This window comes from Mustela nivalis (genome assembly GCF_964662115.1).
Source record: "Mustela nivalis genome assembly, chromosome: 11".
Classification (NCBI taxonomy): Eukaryota; Metazoa; Chordata; class Mammalia; order Carnivora; family Mustelidae; genus Mustela; species Mustela nivalis.
The window spans coordinates 73,428,646-73,449,755 of NC_139030.1; the positions used below are offsets into that span (position 1 = coordinate 73,428,646).

At 43.2% G+C, this 21,110-nt stretch overlaps 1 long non-coding RNA gene across 1 annotated transcript; it reads right to left on the reverse strand.

Moving 5' to 3' along the window:
• Window positions 1-693: 693 nt before the first annotated feature.
• Window positions 694-5,400, reverse strand: LOC309843594. Its single transcript, XR_014300237.1, has 4 exons — window positions 5,312-5,400; window positions 3,621-3,725; window positions 1,104-1,195; window positions 694-958 (listed from the first exon to the last, which is right to left on the reverse strand). It is a non-coding gene; the product is annotated as an uncharacterized lncRNA (long non-coding RNA).
• Window positions 5,401-21,110: the final 15,710 nt, after the last annotated feature.

Here is a 21,110-nt window from a genome sequence, read left to right on the forward strand (position 1 = left end):
TGGATTTGAGGAGGCAGTGATCCCCACTAGCAGCCCTAAGGAAGTCCTTATTGTGAGCACACTGATATTTCTGAGTAAAGTTTGGTCAAGGTTATACATTTTGTGTTCTTTCATGCTGAAAAAATGTAAAGGGTTCAGAACAGGCTGCCCCCAAATATGACACTTTGGCATATGGATTATTTGAGGCAAAGGGGAGAGAAAATCAGCAGGCGCAGGTAAAGCTCTTTACCGCCCCCTAAGACCCCTAAGAAAAGTATGTACTTCCCCTCTTACAGAGGAAATTTACATTTATAAAGGAAATTTCCCTTAGCAAATACACCAGGAAGAGAGCTACCAGATGTGGTCTTTCACCTGAGAGGCCCTTATCTGCACAACAAGGCTCCTGGGATTTACTGGTTGTGCCTGTTTTCACTTCCGTCTCTCACCCAGGCCAGAATTTGTCTCTTTCGCCTCAAAGCCATGACCACCCTCACCCTTTCCTTTACCTCAAGATGCTGTGTAAATCTCAGTCATCTGAGAATGACCTTGGTCTCATATTTTTGTGAGACCTCATGAGTACGTACGTAATCAAAGTTGGAGTTTTTCCTCCTGATTAATCTGTCCTATGTCAACTTAATTCTTAAACTAGCTGCAGAATCTGGAAGGGTAGAAGGAAGTGTTTTCCTCCCCTACAGTTTCTAGGAAGCCAAAAATATCAAGTCCTTCTTTATTCAGTGGTTGGATTACTCAATTATGCCAAAAACTGAGAGAAGATTTGCTATGAATATTTTAAACTATTGAACTCTTTTTAGAAAGTTGGCTGGCGGACGGATGAATCAGGTACATGCGTGTGTGCATGTGTGCGTGTGTGTGCGCACACGGCAATGAGGGCAGGTGTATATCAGCTGCATCGTTTGTCCCTGTATCCAAACCCGCTCTTCGGACTTCATCTTGTTCTCCTTTCCTTCTCATCCGCAGCCTGAAAGTGGTGGGGAAACAAGGCTTTGCTCACTGCAATGTTTGTGTGTGATTAGTTGCCAACCCAATGAACTTTTCTAACACATCTATCTCCTGGAAATAGAAAACCTGGGAGAAATGGAGGTAAAGCTTTTGGAAACACTTACTGTGCACTGGGGGCATCACCACGATGTCTTACTTAACTCTCAAGGACACCTTGGATACAGGTGTTCACATTTTCTTTTCAAAGATGTGGGATCTGTGGATCAGAGAGGTTAAGTGATAGATCTAAGATCACATAGCCAATAGGTACAGGATTTGAATCCATTCAACTGTATACCATTATATGCAGAGCTCTGTCTACTCTAAAACCGGGACCCTGGGGCGCCTTGGTGGCTCAGTCAGTTAGGCATCTGCCTTTGGCTCAGGTCATGATCTCAAGGTCCTGGGATGGAGTCTTGCATCGGGCTCCCTGCTCAGTGGGGAGTCTGCTTCTCCCTCTCTCTCTCTGCTGCTTCCCCTGCTTGTGCTTTCTCTTGCTCTCTGCCAAATAAATAAACGCAATCTTAAAAAAATAAAATAAATAAAAGTAAAACAAGTAAAACCGGGACCCAGATGTCAGGGGGATCTTCTGGTCTTCCACCATTCCTGTAGTTTCCCAGGGGCTCCACTCCCAAAGTCTCTGCTAAGTGTTTGTGAGTCTGTGTGAGCTGCTTCTGTTCCTTCCCTCAGACACACTGACGCAGTGCAGCTGCTTCAGTGGGGTAAGAGATCCACTTACACCAAGCACTTTGTGGGTTTAGCAATTTGACTAATAGTCAGGTTTGGGGGTGGGATCACAAGCCCACAGGCTGCAGCTCTTTCCTCCTCCCCCATCCTTCCCAATCCTGCCCCTCACTGTTCATCTGTTCATCTCACCCAGGCTCTGGATCCAGGAACCTTGTCCATGTTAGAGATGAGAATATGCCAAGGAGTACAGGGTAGCCTTTCCTTGGTGGGTTCCCAGACAGACTCAAAAGAAGGAAAACCATCCTGGCCTTGAGAAAAGCAACTAATGGGCCATTTGTCCAAACTGCCTAGTGTGCTCTCATCTATACCCTACAGCATAAGGTCCTGACCAAACTTTCCCTTTCCAGAGACTAGCTGTTCTAACTGGAGGTCAGGGATTGCTTTGCTTGGTGGAGCAAGTAGGATACAATGTTTGAGACATTTATATTAAAAATTCTTTGTTGTTTATCTGAAAATCAAATTCAGCTGGATATCCTATATTTTATACAGCAGTCCTAAGACAGAGGCATAAGAAGGGTAGTTTAATTTCATGGAGGTATTTTTCATGGAGGGTGGACTCAGAAATTCAGAATTTGGTTGTGCTGCATTGCATAACCATTGGGAGGGAAACAGTTTTTTAAATCTTTTGAGTTTATTTCCCGTGGATTCACCGTTTAAAAAGTCTTAAAAATATGGTTGAACATGTCTCACTAATTGGAACTATGTCTATTACAATATCTGAGTACATTTTTAAGTGCTTGGATATTGTACTATACACATCAATCAAAATGAGAAAAGAACTCCAAACCCAGGAAGTGCCCTGCAAGAAGGAGAAAAGGGTAAAGAAAAAAACAAAAACAAAAACAAAAAAAAACCAAATAGGGCGATTCTTAAGCTTGGAGCTCACCTCAGCTTCCCACACCCCACAAAGCAGACTTCTTACCTCCTGTGCCAGCCTACCTCCCCCACAGAGCAGCCCATCAGCTCCTGAAGTGAAAAATTGGAAACATACCTGTCCTGGGAATATACTCAGTATTTAAATGTTGCATGTGACTACACTAACTACATTAAGAAGGCTGATGCTTTGTAGACAAAATAGCCAACATCTAATGCATGGTAGTGATCAGCAAACTAGTAAATGGTACAAGCACTTGTGCTTCTGTTTCCAATTTCCTGATGCCAATGAATGGTGCTGGCCACACGCAGCTTGACCTTCACTTGCATTGCCTTTTCAGTTTCCAAAGCTAATGGTTTTTCCTATTAGGTTTATAAAAGTAATGCGCGCTCATTATTGAAAATATAGAATGTTCAAAAAACATGGGGCGCCTGGCTGACTCACTCCGGGGAGTGCATGACTCTTGATCTCGGGGTTGTGAGTTTGAACCCTATGTTGGCTATAGAGATTACTTAAAATAAAATCTTTTTTCCTGAAAAAGATGTTTAAAAAAAACCCCACAGAATCTAGCTTGGTAAATAATATTTATATTCCTACTACTCAAGACACTTTTAACCTCAGATGCCTTTCTTTCCAGTCTTTTTTAAGTGCTATTTTGTGTAGTGTGTACAATATTGTGTTCTTTTTTTTTTTTTTTCCACATTGCTTAGAACTCTTTTTAACCATGATCTTAAATAGCAACAGCATACTGGAAATAAAGTTAATGGTAAGATTAGCAAAGAAATGTATAACAACTTGTTAAAACAAGATAACATGCTCAAAATGGAGTCGCTTATGCTAAGCCCCACAACATGAAGCCGAAACTTAAGCCTCACGTCACCAAACTGAGACTTTTAATTATAGTTTTTTACTTTCCCAGAAATAGAATCTTAAGCCAGTCCATCAGGAATTGCCTGATCCGCGCCAGCCAGATAGATAATCCACCATCCTTTAAAATGAAAGTGACATTGGGATACCCAACCTGATTTTAGTGTCCAGCATAATTTCCTTGTTCTGAGTTGCTTCTGTGCAGTTCCTCAGAGCTCATTTCTGTCTGCTAGGTTGGATGTTGTCTGATTCATGGAACCTTGAATAAAATAGGAAATAGGCAATATGATTTTTATCTCCCTACTCTTGGAATGGGAATCTAGTTTCATTGCCTAAAAAAATAAGATAGCCACAAGTTCCTACTTATGCATAAATATCAATGTATAAATATGTTCAGAATAGTGTTCTTTATAATTTCAAAAGTATAAAATAAAAATCACCTAAAATGTTCAGCATTAAGGGGGTTGGGCTAAGTAAATTACAAAACATGTAAACAATCCTCTCAGAATAGAATTATTCAGCCATCAGAAACAAAGATTATGAAGAACCCTTATCAATGTTAACTTTTGGTGTTTAGGTAATGTCTATGCCCCGCATGGGACATGAACCTGCCACTGAGATCAAGAGCTGCAAGGTAGCTCTAGTGAGCCAGCCAGGGGCCCTGACTCGTGTTAATTTTTTAAAACCTGAATACCCAAAGTTATGTAAGCAAGCATTTAGATTTTATATGCATATGAAAAGGGACTGGAGCCAAATTTAAGGATAATAATAGCCAAGCGATGAATTGGTAAGTGCTTTTCCTCATGGACTCTTTTAGATTCTGGGTAGTCTGAATTGCCTCTCTTATTTGTGGTAATCCTGCTTTTGTTTGTTTTCTCTGCTTCCCTTCTGGTTGTCAGGTGTAAGCATTAAATGGCCAGATCCCTGGAGTAGCACCCCAGACATCTCATTGTCATCCACATCAAGTACCCTACAAGCCTCAAACCCCCTGGAGAGGGCATTTTGCCAATTACAAAGCACTGTTTTTTCTTGGGCAAACTATTTAGTCCGGTTATCATTAGAAAATTTGTTTGCACAGACCTGGCTGTTGCAGCTCCTAAAATTGACTCTTGCTAATAGGACATGGAAAAAGGAGGAGAACAAACACTGGAGAATTGGAGATGAGCCCTCGCTTCTGCAGGTTCATCGCAGATGGAGGAGGGGCCGCAGATAGAGGAGGGTGGCCCCTCCTCCAGCACATGCCCTTGGATGGAAGGCTCTGGGAAGACCCTTTTCATAAGGGAGATCAGCCCTCTTTTCTTTCCTATGCTTGCCATGTGGCTGTGAAGTATGTTAGTACCTCACAGTGGGGTGATGGAAACTAGCAAGCAGCCCGGAAGAGTGAAGATCCTCGTGGAGAGACCAAATGTATTGGAGATCCAGGGAGGGTGGGTCAACAGGCCAAATTAATATATCCAGAATTGATATGAGCTAATATGATAATCAAGCTGATAATGAACTTGAGCGGGACGTGAGTCAGTGTTTTAACATCACTGGGTTATTCCGGTCTTTGAGGCCCAGCCCAGAGGTCATGTTTTGCAGGTGGGAAGCCCGGGGCTCCCAAGTGGCCCTTTACCACATGGAACAGAAATGCAGACAAAGACTAGGAAGACAAGGCACAGTCCTGGAATTAGAGGTCCATCAGAGGGGTCCAAATCCTGTGTAGGGCTTAGAGAGGGAATGCAGTTAGTAGAAAGAACCAGAGGGTGGGAACCTGAGAGGTGAGCCTTTGAATTCCAGTCCCCCATCCCCCACTGGCCCCATGGCAGCCAGCATAATCGCTCCCCTGCCCTGTCCGAAGCTTACTCAGTGGCACCAGCAGCCGTGGCTGCAGGCCCTTGACCTTGTCCTCCAGTTCCCATGCCCTTGATGGAGTGCAGAGGGTGGCACTTGCTTTGCTCCGTGAAAAGTGAGCAAAAGTGATACTCTAAGAGAAAGCTTTCTTGCTCTTTCCTCTTGGCCATGAGAACACCTCCACCCCCAAATCAGCTCCCCCCTCCGCTCCTGATTGTAGACAACATGGAACCACACCCAACTCTCTGCCAAGGCCTAGCTTGTGTGAGAAACGGAACTTTGTGGTTATAAGGGACCGATCTGGGTGTTATGCTGTTGCCAGAGACCTTTCTTAAAAATGCTATCCTCTTAAGCCCGTTTCTTCATCTCCAACAAAGCACTTAACAGACCTATTTCATGTGGCTCTTTTGAGAATTGAATGGACTGATGGTAGGAACACATTTGGCCAAAAAATGTGGAGACATAAAGGGTGACACTGTCCCCTGGACACTATGTTCTGGCAATTGAAAGAGAGGGCCAGTGGCCAGAGTTTTAACTGTTTCTGTTTTGTTTTCCCCTGAATTGTAATTTCTCTCTCTCCTTGGAAAATATTGATCTAGAAATGAAACCCTTAAAACCCATGCAATTTTTTGATGTGTTGGAGAAATGCAATCTTCCTGAGGGAAAAGGCGGTCACTGTGGTTGAAATGGCCCTCTCTTTATTAGCCTGAGACTGACCTCTCTCCAGCCAGAAATTGCACAAGACTTCCAGACCTTCCACCCAGATTTGTTTTTCCGCAAACAGCCAAGCTAGGAAAATCTGCATTGCATAGCCCTCTGGTTCTGCAAAGGACAGCTGAGGCTCCCTGTCTTATGAGAAGCACAAGGTTGTGCCCTCAAGACGTAACATGTGTGCCTGCACAGTGTTCACAGCTGGTGTCTCCCTGTCTGGCCCTTTGCTTTAGCATAGTTTAATCTTTCTTACCTGGTGCCTGCATGGGGGACCTTGCTTTAGGGCTGGGCTCTCCCCAGAGAGACATTGCTCCTACATCCTTCTTCCTAAACCCCAACCCAATCAGAGTCCGGGGACCAAAGTCTTTGCTCACGCCCCATTGCCCATCAACATCTCCACCTCCTTCCGTGGGTCTTGGGGATTCTCTTCAATCATAATTTCTGCCCAGGCAGAAATTCTGCCCATCCATTAGGAGGTGCACACTCTCCTGCATAACAATCTTTTCTAATCTCCAATAATATGTGATTTATCTCAGCCATGAAAACTATTTAACTCTCACACTTCCTTTCAATAAATTTTATAATTATGGTCAAAAATTTGGAAATTAAAGAAAATTATAGAGGAAACAGTCAAACAGAAACATAACTGCACCTCAAGAGAGAATCTCTGTTAAGGTATAATGCATTCTTTCCCAGCAGTGGATAAGGGCTGAACAGAATGACCATCCTCAGGGTTGTCAGAAAAGCAAGAAGTAAAAACTATCAGGGAGAGTGGAACCTTGCAAAACAATAAGGAAATAACAAATTTGAAGCCATCACAATTGAAAATTGTCCATATTCCCTGGGGTGGTGATTCTACTTCCCAGAATTTATTCCATGGAAATAATAGCAGAAATATGCAAAAAAAAAAAAAATCACTTTGAGAAACCTCACTGCACCATTTTTTTAAAAAAGATTTTATTTATTTATCAGAAAGAGAGAGGGGGAGAGAGCGAGCACAGGCAGACGGAATGGCAGGCAGAGGCAGAGGGAAAAGCAGGCTCCCTGCTGAGCAAGGAGCCTGATGTGGGATTCGATCCCAGGACTCTGGGATCATGACCTGAGCCAAAGGCAGCTGCTTAACCAACTGAGCCACCCAGGCGTCCCTGCACCATTGTTTTAAGTGCATAAAAAAATTGAAAACAACTTAAGAGTCCATCAATTGGGAATTCATGTAATCACTTATGAAACTTTTATCCAATGAAATACGATGTAGTCATTAACGAGAAGATAAAATATAGCTTGGATGTACAGTGTGATTCAGACTGCAGTACTGAAAATTTTAAAAAATGTATATTATTTTTACTTACCTAAAGCCAATTCTTTTTTTTTTTTTTAAGATTTTATTTATTTAGGGGTGCCTGGGTGGCTCAGTGGGTTAAGCCTCTGCCTTCGGCTCAGGTCATGATCTCAGGGTCCTAGGATCGGGCTCTCTGATCAGCAGGAAGCCTGCTTCCTCCTCTCTCTCTGCCTGCTTGTGATCTCTCACTGTCAAATAAAATAAAATCTTAAAAAAAAATAAAAGATGCGGGGCTCCATCCCAGGACCCTGGGATCATGACCTGAGCCGAAGGCAGAGGCTTAACCCACTGAGCCACCCAGGTGCCCCCCTAAAGCCAATTCTAAAGTCCCTTGCCTTGAATGTTGTCACAAGCAGAAAATATTTCATATGCGCAGTAAAACTTTTGACATGAGGCACAGCAGTGATTAATGGTGGTTATCTCCTAGGAATGAAATTGAGAGACCTTCTTTTTCTGATCTGTATGTTCCTGTATTTTGTAATAATAATTAAAAGACGAGAGACCCATCCCTAGAATAACAATAACAAAAATCCTTGCCTGGAACTGTTTGAGTGGGCTAATTTATAGGCTTTTCAGAGGCCTTCAATTAAAAAAATAAAATCCTCTTCATAAACAAAACTGTGTACTTAAAACTGCCCCCAGAAATGAGGGTTCATTTGTTAAGTTAAAACAGGTGAAATCCAGAACTACACTCGAATGGGGGGAAAAAAAATAGAATAAATAAAAACAACGAAATCCTAAGCAAAATAGAATCAAATAAGTTAAAAAGCAATAAAATTCTAAGTGGACTTCATAAAACTATGTATGAATGCTTCTGGGAACCCTGCAAATCTGAGTTGTTAGGAGTCTGGTGACCTGGAGTGTTAAGGGGTCAATACTCCATCTTAGCTGTCACTGCCCCTTCCCTGCCCCCTCCCCTCCCTACCCACCACCCCTGCCTGACACACTTTGGTCTCTCTCTTCCAGACAAGGTTCTACTTGCCTAAAGCTGTCACCCTCTTCTGGGTCAATCCCCCTCAATCTAGCACACATGGACAAGAATTTGCATCAAGATGCTTAAAGATGATTGACAGGTAAACAACTTTGCGGCAGCTCCCTGCACCCTGAAAGGCTGGACGGGAGTGGTGAGGCCTTTCTCAAGAGGCTTTATCTCTAATGGCAGGGCATTCTCCCTGCGGGCCGTGGTCATCTGCGATTGCTCAAACGTCCAACGTCAGTGTTTCAGCCACAGAGACTCCGAACAAGATCATCAGCAGAAGCAACCTCACAGCTCGGAGCCCGAGCATTTGTCAACCTCTTGCCCGGGTTATGTAGTTCAAACATGACGTTTTCCCACGAGCTTCTGAGTCTGGAAAAGAAATGTAATTTTCTCCCCGGACACTGGGAGACTTCAGACTATTCTCTTCTAGGGTGATGATCTTCTCTGCGATGCCATTCCTCCCCTTGGGCCCCGGGCTCCTTCCTCAACAAAGCTCAAAGGACAAAACTCAACGCTCCCTGTAGGCGCTTTGGCAGAGGCTGTGGACTATAGGGCTGATGGGCTTGGTTTCCAATGCTTGCTAAAAACCGAAGTAGTAGAGATGAGCAGCAGGCCGACTTCCCGAGGCTTTTCTGGCATGACCAGAAGCTGCAAAATTAATTGATGGCATTTTCTCAAGGGAGTGGCTGAGAAACCCTTTCAAGTTTCTGGGTTGCTTGGCATTCACAGATGCTAAGTAAGGCCCAGGCCGTGGCTCTTTGAGGTTTCTGTCCCACAAGCTGGAGGGCAGGCATGATTTAGGATGGTCAGCAGGGGGGAGAGTGCTAAATCCCACTTGCCTCTTAAACAAATAAACAAATGCAGCCCACAGCTTGGGCAGCCCGGGGTGGAGGTGTGGGGGGAGTTGGGGGGGGCCTTTAGCACCTGGTAGATCCAAGGGGGAAGGGGTCCCAAGGGGGCATAAATACACTCTTCACTAATATATGCTAAGATGACAAGACAATTTGTTTTTGTTTAAAGCTGCTCTGGAATAAAAGAGGTGTTTTTTATGTTGGTTTGTTTTTTGTTGGTTTGTTTGTTTGTTTTGGTTTGGGGGTTTTTTATAGGACTTCTGGAAAGGGCTGGGGTAGGAATTCTACCTACATCAACATTCAATTAGTTCTCTTTGCACTCACTTCCTTCCATGAGCACAGACCCCAGATCTTTAACCTTTTCCCCTTGGCCTGTTCTCTTCTCCCTGCGGAGCGGACTCCCCTCGTGCCAAGACTGAGGTTTATCACCACTCTGTTTATCTGGAGTCCTTACAGATTCCTCAAAGCAACCCCTTTCGCAGTGACAGAGGGTTCTGGGAGTCAGGGTGCAAACTGCCCTAGGATATTTCTGACCCTGGAGTCATTGCCTGGACCTCAGTAACTAAGTTGTATGTGGGGTCTAAGCCAGGAGAAAGGCTGAATCCAGATCCTGACACAGTAGTCACCAAAATGTTGACTTTGTTGTCTCGAGTAAATAGCTCTGTTGTAGTATTTTTCAGGGGGGTGACTGGGAGACTTTACACACCCCATGGGCACACCACGATCACACTCACAGACACGTATATGCAAACACGCACCAATGGACATGTGCCCACGTTCCCCGCACCCCCATACTACTCATCCCGCACATGTAAGGTTTCCACACTCAAGCAAGTTTGGAAAATTCTGCACGTGGCCATAAGGCTTTGTGTCTGGTGATAGACGATGCCCAGCAAAGGCTCTGAGAAGTCCTGCAGTAAAGAAACCTGAACTGCTAACTTGCTCACCTGGTGTGTCCTAGGTACACTGGGCCATACCCTGTTTCCACACAACCTGGACAGTTTCAGTGAAGCACTCTGAGCAAATGGTTCAGGAGAGTATAGCTGCCTGCCTTCATGGACTTGCATTTTGCTTTCAGACTTTAGGGGTTATATCACTTTTCTGCAACAAAGGGCCACTGACCCCTCCTCTTCCACCATGTGCTCCCAGTCCAGCCACTTATGCCTGTGTGTGGGGCGGGGGGAAGTTCCTCTCTGTGTTGTGGAAGGAGACCCTACAACTTGGATAGAAAAAACCAGCATTCACAGGCTGGAGGTCAGTCACATAGACCTGCACCCCCACGTCTTTGGTAAAAGTGCCCCTGATGAAGTCCCAGAACCTTAAGTCAGGTTCGGTGTGGTGAGGAGGTTCGGAGCCGACGACTAAAGAAAGAATTCTTAAGACGTCATTGGTGCAAAATGGTGGTTTATTAAAGCACGGGGACAGAACCCGTGGGCAGGAAGAGCTGCTGCCCCGGGTTGTGAAGGTGGGCATGTTATATACCCCACGGTTGGGGGGAGGTGGTGAAGGAATGGGGGATTTCGACAGAGTTCTCACATGCTAGGGAGGGTCTACAAGGTGCCGGGGGGGAGTCTTTGCCATTATGGCTTGATTAATGTCGTCTTTAGGTCAAGCACTTACATCAAGATAATGGGGGATTCTTGGTGGGGCATTATGATCTGGCTATCATTTACATTCCTTTCTACCCCAGTCTCCTCCAGTTTATGGTGGGAGGGGGACATTAGGGCTTCAGGAACCAAGAGTTATTCGCCTCTGGAAATTTGTGCTATTGATAAGGTAACCTCCCTGTTCAGGTCTCTAGGACATCTTGTAGGGCAAGGGAGATTCCTGTTCTGCCGGATTGTGATCCCTGCAAGTTAACTATTTATCATTTTATGGCAGTCAGGGGTGCCTGAGGAATGCTACACATATGGAGGGGAGCGGGTGAAGAGGGGGTGCAAGGCGCCAGCTTTTGCTTTGTCCTCAGCCAGCCTCCTGCTCCCTCATCACCCCCACTGAGCCTCCCCACCACTACAGGGAGAATGTAGTAAGAACATTTTTGGGCACTTTTTCTGCCTACTTCTTCGTTCTGAGCCCATGCTTATCTAACTCGACTGGATCCACGATGATGATCACACCAGCGTGCTGAGCTATGCAAGCCTGGCGACTGGTGGCTTGATGGGTACCCATGGGAGGTCGCCATCCTGTCTGTCCCAGCGGTGGAAAGAGATCTCCCAGTGCCTGCCTTCAAAGGACAGAACTAGGACCTAGAATCGGGATCAGGAAATCAGGATCTAGATTACCCATCGTGGACCAGCATGTGGAGGCACTTAAATTTAAGGTTAACTGTTATTATGCATCCTCTCTGAAAGGAGAAACAAACATTTAAAAATAGGTTTGGGATTTATAGAAGAGTCACTCCAACTTCACATTCAAAGACCTGGACGGAGATGGGCAAACTGCCTGGGGCACCTGCTTGTACACCTAGAAGAGAATTTCCGGGCCCTTCTCTGGAGGCCTGGTCCCTGCGTGGGCACCAGTGTTTCTTGGTGGACAAAAGCCACGCCATGTCACCTGTCTCTGCAGCCCTGTAGACAGGAATACAGCCCCGCTGAGCACCGGAACCAGACTCCAAGTTGGTTTACCCAGGAGCCCCAGCTATGTAGTGCCACAATATGGTGTACATGCTTGTTTCCTCCTTCCAGGACTATGGAATATCTTGGTTATGGAAACAGGTACAAGCTAGAAGACGGTAAAAAACAACGTATAATAGATGGGATTAAAGGAACAGAGTCAAGACTTAGACAGACCTGGCTTTTATTCCCGAGTTCAGAAGCTTATAAATCTGGGACCATGAAACACACTAAGCCTCAATTTTCTCAACTGTAAAATGGGTATTCTTTTATACGAGTTTTCCCTCTGGTTGTTGTAAGGCATAAGTGAGATAAACATGTAAGTTCTCACCCGGGGCCTATCACAAGATACGTGTTTAATAAATGTAAGCTATTGTCCATGCGCTGCTCATATACAACACATAGTAGGTGTTGACAAATGCTTATTTCCATGCGTTTCTAAGTAAGATAACGCTCACACAAAGAGCCACAGTCCTCCCTGCAGCCATCCTACTAATAAGTTTAGACATAAAAGAGTCTTGATTGTTTGTTTTTCTGGAGATGTTTTTGCATTTATAATTCATGACTGGATGAAATGATCGTGTCTGCATTTTCCCTTAGGAAGCCAGAATTTGACTTGATGCCATGCTTATTTACTCTGCTGTTTGTATGGTCCCTTGAATATGGTAGGATTGCCTCACCAAGAGACCAGCTGGGGTCCCCACGGCAGAGTCTCGGGAAATCAGCGCCCAGGTGAGCTTGCCAGCCAGAGGCAAGAATGTGCCTCTCTGTTCGGCAGATGTTTTCAGAGGCAGGGAAAGGAAGCCCCTGGCTTCTCTTTGTTTTGCGGTTGTTGTTTGGAGCAGGTTGGAGGACACAGGGAGAGATAATGGCCCAAGGAAGGCTTAGGCATCCCTTTGTTCTGGTTTATTTTAAGCCCCTTGAAGAGGCCCTTTTATTGTTCCCTTTGCTCCCAGTACTTCAAAGCTGGAGGGTTTTTCTTTGGGACTGCTGGAGGGAGGATGGAGTTGGTGAGTGAACAGGGTTCAGGGATTGCTTACTGAGAAGCAGTTAAAGGAGGGAGGAAGTTAGAAAAAAGAAACAATTTGATCTTGTACTTACAGTAAGAGGTATTATCTGATTCTTGAGTTCAAAGACTTGGTAAAGAAAAAGGTGGTTTGTAATTCTGGAAACAAACCACCTCACACTTTCACCTGCAAAACAACCACCTGGGCAGCTTGTTTCAAAGGCCATTCCCAGGACGCACTGGAGGGGGAATGCTGTTTCGCTAGGTCTAGAGGAATCTGCATTTTAATGTGAGCCCCCTGGGAAATGTGAGGCTCCTTGACAAGGTTCCCCTGACACAATGAAAGAAATTTGGGGTCCTGGGGCACCACTGTTGCCTGGCCAAAGGCAGCTGTTAATTTTCTGGATTGCTTTGCTCTGGATTCCTAACCCCCTGCGGCTGTTGGGAAACGCTTGCTTTCCCTGTGGTTAAAGGGAGACTGAACAATGGAGGATAAAGAAGGAGCCAGACCCTTTTATCCCTCTTCTCGGAAAAAGAGCTCCAAGCGGCTCTGGCCAATTGACTAGCTGAAGTCAGGCATGCAGTTGTTAGCCCTGGGAAGGAGAAAAAAGAATTGGTCCCCATTGGTAAAGGACTCAGGGCATTGGCCTCCAGACCGCTGGGAGCTCATTACCCCCGTGAACCTGCAGTGCCCCCAGATGGAACCTGCAATGCCTTCAGAGCAGGCCTTCCGCAGGTACAGCTTCTCGAGGGGTCCAGGACCTTGCCTGAAGAGTCAGGTAGATGCACACAGCACAGGTGTCCACAAGCAACAGGAGCTCGAAATTTCAACCATAACTGGAAAGATTGAGGGTTTATGAAAACAACAGCAGAGATTGGCTGCTCTCACGCAGAGGAAGGAGATATATCTCCCTAGATATTGTGAGATTGTATTTACATACAGGTTACACCACAAACTGAGTCACAATTATAAATACCTTCATGAGACCAACAGGAGACTTTGACAGAATTTTCACTTCACAACGCCCAGGGGGAAGGATGACACTCCTCTGGGACAAGTGGGCGGGGCAATGTGTTTTCCAAGTGCTTTGCTGACCTGCCCTGTTGTTTGGGAAGGAAAGGATTATATGATAAAATGCCGGGAAAATGTCGGGATTAAACTAAGTGAAACAACAATTTTCTGTTGCAGAACTTCTCTTACACATCTGTGGATTTGGCCATGAGACCCTTTGGCAAAGATGACTGTTCAAAATTAGTGTCTCCTGAACAGGTTCTGGGAATGCTGGGTCACATGATTCCAAGGGTCCCCTTTGGCTCTTATGACCCACAGGCGGCATAGAAGTGAGAAAGTGAAAAAGCACACAAATGCCCCTGTTTGTGTAGTAGGACGACAGACAGATATCTAAAAACTGGTGAGCACCTATCAGCATAATAAAACAATAAATGCTTAAAAAAATCCATACGCGCCATTCGCAAAATAATTGCCTCCCTGGAGAACATAACAGAGAAAAGAAAGTTGGCTTTACATGTCCTCAAGAATCAAAATAAATATCAGCCTGACTCATACTTGTAGTCTACAAACTACAAAAAGAAACTGTGCTACCGTGAGGGGGGGGGGGAGGGCCCTTTTAAAATAAATGGCAAGTCTCACTGAAGGAGAAAATAAATGGCAAGTCTCACTGATCTTCTGTGACTTCTGTGTACTGAGCCTCAAGAAATCATACATGGTGGGGGCGCCTGGGTGGCTCCGTGGGTTAAGCCTTTGCTTTCAGCTCAGGTCAGGATCTCAGGGTCCTGGGATGGAGTCCCGCATCGGGCTCTCTGCTCACTCCGGCTCTCCACCTGCCTCTCTGCCTACTTGTGATCTCTCTCTGTGTCAAATAAATAAATAAAATCTTAAAAAAAAAATAAGTAGTGACCAACAGGGATTATTACATGCCAAATTTAGTAAAAATAAAATTGAGAGAAGACAGCTTTAATGAAGCTAGGATTACTGCAAGATTAACTTAAATTTAGAAAAAAAAAAAAAAGTGCGGACCTCATTTTGCCAGGGAGATGAGAGTATTAGTTCTAGCTTGAAAATAGCCAAAGAACCTCTGATCTCTTCTTTACATTATAATGTTAGCACACAGCAAAAATTGGACAAGTGTTATGCCTTAAACACGAAATCATATTTTACAGCAAAGAAGAAAAGCTATTTTCCTCAAAGGACACTTAATATCAATTTCAAAGCAGTAATTAGCATCATACTTAAAGCTGAGCTCTCTCGGAAGACCCTTGAAAGATAAGACCAGAAGAAGTTGCCCATTATCACCACCTTCTCCAACATGGTCTTAGACATTGAAGCCAATCCAGTAACACATGTGAGAGAAACAACTTGCAAGATAAATTGCTTAATTGTTGAGAGACTATATCTACCAGAAATCCCAAGATAACCAACTGAAACTAGAATGAAAACTCAAGGAAAGAGCATCCAATAAAGGACTGGTATCCAACATACACAAAGAACTCTTAAAACTCAACAATAACGGGCACCTGGGTGGCTCAGTTGTCAACCGTCTGCCTTCAGCTCAGGTCATGATCTCAGGGTCCCGGGTTGGAACCCCACATCAAGCTCCTTGCTCCGCAGGAAGCCTGCTTCTCCTTCTCCCACTCCCCCTGCTTCTGTTCCTGCTCTCATTATCTCTTTGTCAAATAAATAAATAAAATCTTTAAAAAAAACCCTCAACAATAAGAAAGCAAACAATCCTTATGAAGAAAATGTGCTAAAGTCCTTAACAGACACCTCACCAGAAAAGATAGACAGATGGCAAATAAACATATAAAAATATGCTCCCCATCATAAGACAAATTCCACTCCACACCTATCAAAATAGCCCAAATCCAGGACACCAACAGCACCTAATGTGGGCAAAGATGTGGTCTAACAGGTGCTTTCATTCATTGCTGGTGGGAATGCAAAATGGTGCAGCCACCTTGGAAGACAGTTTGACAGTTTCTTACAAACTGAACATATTCTTACCATATAATCCAGCAACTGCTCTCTTTCGTATTTATCTAAAGGAGTTGGAAACTTAAAGTCCAAGCAAAGACGTGCACACAGATGTTTCTAGAGGCCTTATTCATAATTGCCAAAACTTGGGAGCAACCAACATGTCCTTTAGTAGGACCTTTAGGTGAATGGACGTATCGCTTATGGCCTCCAGACAAGAGAATGTTATTCAGTGTTAAAAAGAAGTGAGCTATCCAACCATGAAAAGACATGGAGGAAACTTCAATTTGTATTGATAAGTGAAGGGAGACAATTTGAAAAGATTACTGTATGATTCCAAATATATCACATTTTAAAAAAGACAAAAAAGGCGACAGTACAAAGTTCAGTGATTATCAGGGATTGGGGGAGGGAGACATGAATAGGGTGAATTTAAGGGCAGTGAAATTACTCCTTATGTAGCACAATGGCAGATACATGTCACTGGAACTGTGTCCAAACCCAGACAATTGACAACACCAGGAATGAACTCTAACTGTGGATGATGCTTATGTATCAGTGTGGGATACTGATAGTAGGGAAGCTATGCATGTGTTGGGGCAGGGGTATATGGGAACTCTGTATTTTCTGCTCAATATTGCTGTTACCCTAAAAAAGTCCTATTACAGGGACACCTGGGTGGCTCAGTTGGTTAAGCGGCTGCCTTAGGCTCAGGTCATAATCTCAGCGTCCAGGGATCAAGTCCCACATTGGGCTTCTTGCTCAGCAGGGAGCCTGCTTCTCTGTCTCTGCCTGCCTCTCTGTCTGTGCTCGTTCTCTCTCTCTCTGACAAATAAATAAATAAAATCTTAAAAAAAAAAGTCCTATAACAGAAAGTCTTTTTTTTAAGCAACTTGGGAGATGTAATTAATGAATGAGAACAAATTATCAACCTCCTTATTCTTTTAAAAAAAATTTGTTTATTTATTTGAAGTAATTTCTACATCCAGTGTGGGGCTCAAACTCATAACCCAGAGACCAAGAGTCACATGCTTTTCTGACTGGGACAGGCAGGCACCCTTCTTAATCCCCTTATTGATGGCAACACTTAGTAGGAGAAAGATCCACTGTGTGTACGTGTACATATATGTGTGTGTACAAATGCAACTGTACATATTATGTATACATATAGAATATATCCAGGAATAAACTGAGCAAAAAAAAAAAAAAAAAAAAAAAGATGTAAGACTCCAGGGGCGCCTGGGTGGCTCAGTGGGTTAAGCCGCTGCCTTCAGCTCAGGTCATGATCTCAGGGTTCTGGGATTGAGCCCCTCATCGGGCTCTCTGCTCAGCAGGGAGCCTGCATCCCACTGTCTCTCTGCCTGCCTCTCTGCCTACTTGTGATCTCTCTCTGTCAAATAAATAAACAAAATCTTTTTTAAAATGTAAGACTTCATTCAAGAAAAGCAAAAGCAAACTATAAGGCATCTAAAAATAAAAAAAACTGGAGAGGTTTGGAGAAAGTTGCCATGTTCCTGCAGGAACAGAGTTCATCAGAGCTATAAATATGACATTTTTATTCCAAATTAACTACAGGTCTAATGAAAGTCCAATTTCTATTGGATTTTTTCTAATATTGAAAGACAATTTCAAAGATAATTTGAAAAAAAATTAATAGGTAAAAGAGGTCATCTTTCTTTTAAAGATGAATAATGATGAAGCCCTTAACACGTGTTATGAACCTGGAGTAATTAAAATATAAACACATCTAAATAACGGAGACTCAGCCAGACAGGAGACACAGAAGACTTAACATGAAACCAGTGACATCATAAATTAGTGGGAAAGAATTATTTGATAAATAATGCTGAGAACAGGTTTAACCCCCTAAAATTTTTTTAAAAAGTGAAATTCAGGGCACCTGGGTGGCTCAGTGGGTTAAGCCTCTGCCTTCGGCTCAGGTCATGATCTCAGGGTCCTGGGATCGAGCCCCACCTCGGGCTCTCTGCACAGAAGGGAGTCTGCTCCCCACCCCCCAACCCTTTGCCTGCCTCTCTGCCTACTTGTGATCTCTCTCTCTGTTACATGAAGAAATAAAAAGTCTTTAAAAAAAAAAGTGAAATTCAGTCTTTATCTGATGCAGTCTAAAACAAACTTTAATTAAAGTAGTAAGTTAAAGAGCTTTAAAGAAAAAATTAAAAACTGTCATATATTTTCTTGATCTCCTAGAAACTATCTCGGGACAAATGGGTGCAAGGATTTACAAATGTAAAGATTGATACTTTCAGAATCAGAAGAAGTTAAATGCATAAAAAAAAGAGAGAGAGACAGAGAGAGAGAACTCTGCGAATGAACTTAGGTTATAGTCAGGATCCAGTTTATAGCCTAAAATTCTTTTACTAACTACAAGGAAAAATTAAAATAAAGACACGAAGCATTCATGAAAGAATGTTAGAGCCAAATTCAGGAACAAATAGGAGAAAAGAGGAGGTCCTTAATAACTAATTTTTGAAGGAATGAAAATAGATATACCACTGGAAAAAGACAACGAGAAGTTTAAAAACAACATAAGTAAACAAAATTAAGAAGAAAAATACAGAGCTGACATGACAGGAAGGTTAAAACCAAAACTACTTCCCTAAACTTCAAAACCTTCATGAAATTGAAAGGAATAGTTATCAAAAGGAAATCAGCTGGAAAAAATAACCCTAAACTAATTTTTCCACGGGAAAATTTCATCAATATGTCCATGTGAGAAAATGGGACTGGACAGGTCACCATGGTACAAGTATTTTAAAAATTTAAGAAGCCTCCAATATCCATGCAAAGTAAACTGCTCCAAAATACATTTTTAAGAGTGAGTATGGAGGTGGGGGAGGGAAGGATTCATGCTGTAAATGTGACAAAGAATATATTTATGGCATTATACATATTAGTTGTCTTAGGGCGCCTGGGTGGCTCAGTGGGTTAAAGCCTCTGCCTTCGGCTCAGCTCATGATCTCAGGGTCCTGGGATCAACTCCCACATCGGGCTCTCTGCTCAGCAGGGAGACTGCTTCCTCCTCTCTCTCTGCCTGCCTCTCTGCCTACTTGTGATCTCTGTCAAATAAATAAAATCTTTAAAAGAAAATAAATAAATAAACAAATATTAGTTGTCTCATAGTTCATGCTTCAAATGTTTTGATTACCATAAAATTAAAGGGTGTTTTTTTTTTAATGTGTCAAGAAATACCATAAAGAGTGATGAGTGAAGTAACAAAGTTGGAGAGCATTGGCCATGCTACTAGACAATCAGAGAAAGAAAAGCAGGAGCTGCCGGACAGCAGCTGACATTTCTCAAATTCTTCATACATTTCTCATCCTGTATTGGTCCTTTTTGTCCAATGTCTTACTAAAAGAATAAATGCAATAAAAAAGTTCCAAATGCACCCTCCACATATGTTGTAAATGTCCACACCACTAGAGACTTTAGAAATACTAAACAACAAGACCAATTTGGAAACATGAAGACAAAAGATAATACTCAGTGTCGACCAGAGTTTTAGGAAATAGTACTCATATACTAGGCCTGTTTAAGTTAAATTTGAGCAACTTTTGTAGAAGGCAATTTGGCAATGTGCATCATGGGCATTTTAAAAACATTCCTATCTGTTGACCTCCAAATTCCACTTTTTGTAATAATGTCTTTGGTCCGGTAATACCATCTCTTGAAATAAACAAATTGCCCTCAAAGATGCATCAAAAATGTTCAGGGTAGCATTGCTTACACTCGGAAACATGGGATCATGCCTGGCATTTTATTGATATAAATGTTTTCAATCACATTTTCTCATTTAACTCTCAAAAATCTCTTCATCTTAAATTTATTATGCCCATTTTAAAATTTCAAAAATGATAAATTAAGAACTTCCTTAAAATCCAAGACTTAATTGGAGCTGGAGCTCGGACTGAGTCCAGGTCTTCGTGGTCTCGTCCAGTGTCGTTTCTGCATGATCACATGTCTTCTAGCATGCTTGGGTATTAGAGCTGAGTCTTAGAAATTACCTGGTTCACACAAATCCCTCAGCTGGACAAGTGACTTGGGCTCATAGGAAGTAAGTCGGCCTGATGAGCCAATGACTGAATGTGGCTGTTCTCTTCTAATACAATATTCTTAGGACAGCATTGAATGTTTCTCTCAGAACAAGGTAGGGAAGGATTTCAAGTAGTGCCTTGGCCATAAAGAAAAGATCTGGGGGAAGCTCAGAAGCAGTCAAGATACTCCAGAACATGGTTTCTACAGATATCCAGCTCCGTCACTACTCTTCTCCACCAAAATCATCCAAAGTCTCTCTTCCAAATGTCATCTGGGGCAGGTATGTCTTCCTCCTTGTCCTGGCAAAAAATCTTTTGACAGATTGGCAGAAATACTCTTTGGGAAATACGTGGTCAAGGATCGACAATTCCTTTATACCAGCGAGTCCTAAAGAATCAGCTGGAAGCTTTATGGAAAATGCAGATTCCAGGGCTCAGTCAGTAATGGCTCTGGCCTGGTGGCTTTGGAGTGAACACAGAGATGTTTTAAACAGCTGGCCTGACTCAACCAGAGGCAAAAAGTCTAAAGAGCCAACTGAAGCAATGTTTCATATTTCTTATTATTTCTTAACCTATAATCATAATTTTAGGCAACTCTCCTGAGCCCGAAGGGTATGTTATTCCAGCCTTTAGAACCATTCTTCTTGTGTCTTCAGTGCATTTTATTTTATTTTATTTTAAGATTTTATTCATTTATTTGACAGAGATCGCAAGTAGGCAGAGAGGCAGGCAGAGAGAGAAGAAGGGAAGCAGACTCCCTGCTGAGCAGAGAGCCTGAGGTGGGGCTCAATCCCAGGACCCTGAGATCATGACCTGAGTGGAAGGCTTTATCCCACTGAGCTACCCAGGCACCCCTTCAGTGCATTTTAAAGCATTGTTCTTGCTTATACTTTTTCCAAGACCTAGACTTTGTCAATTTATCGATGCTCTCTGTAACAGCTGACTTTACCACACTCTTTCCTTCATTTTGGTGTTTGAAGGAGAAATTGCATTATATTCCCATATGGGCCATTGCCACGGGCAATTCATTTATTCAACGTATGTTGAATGGCACCTCCCAGTGGTGCAGAAACTATATTACAGGACTTAAACGGACTTTATTTGCAGGAGACTAAGATCGATGTGTCTCCTGACTAGTACAACACCACCCCCTCTTCTGGTGGTCATGGCCAGCTTCATGGGTATGTGACCAGTACCATTCATCTCACAGGTCCCCATGAAGGCCTGGCGTTTGGTTTGATGTTCTGCTGTCATTGTCTTGAAATGCTT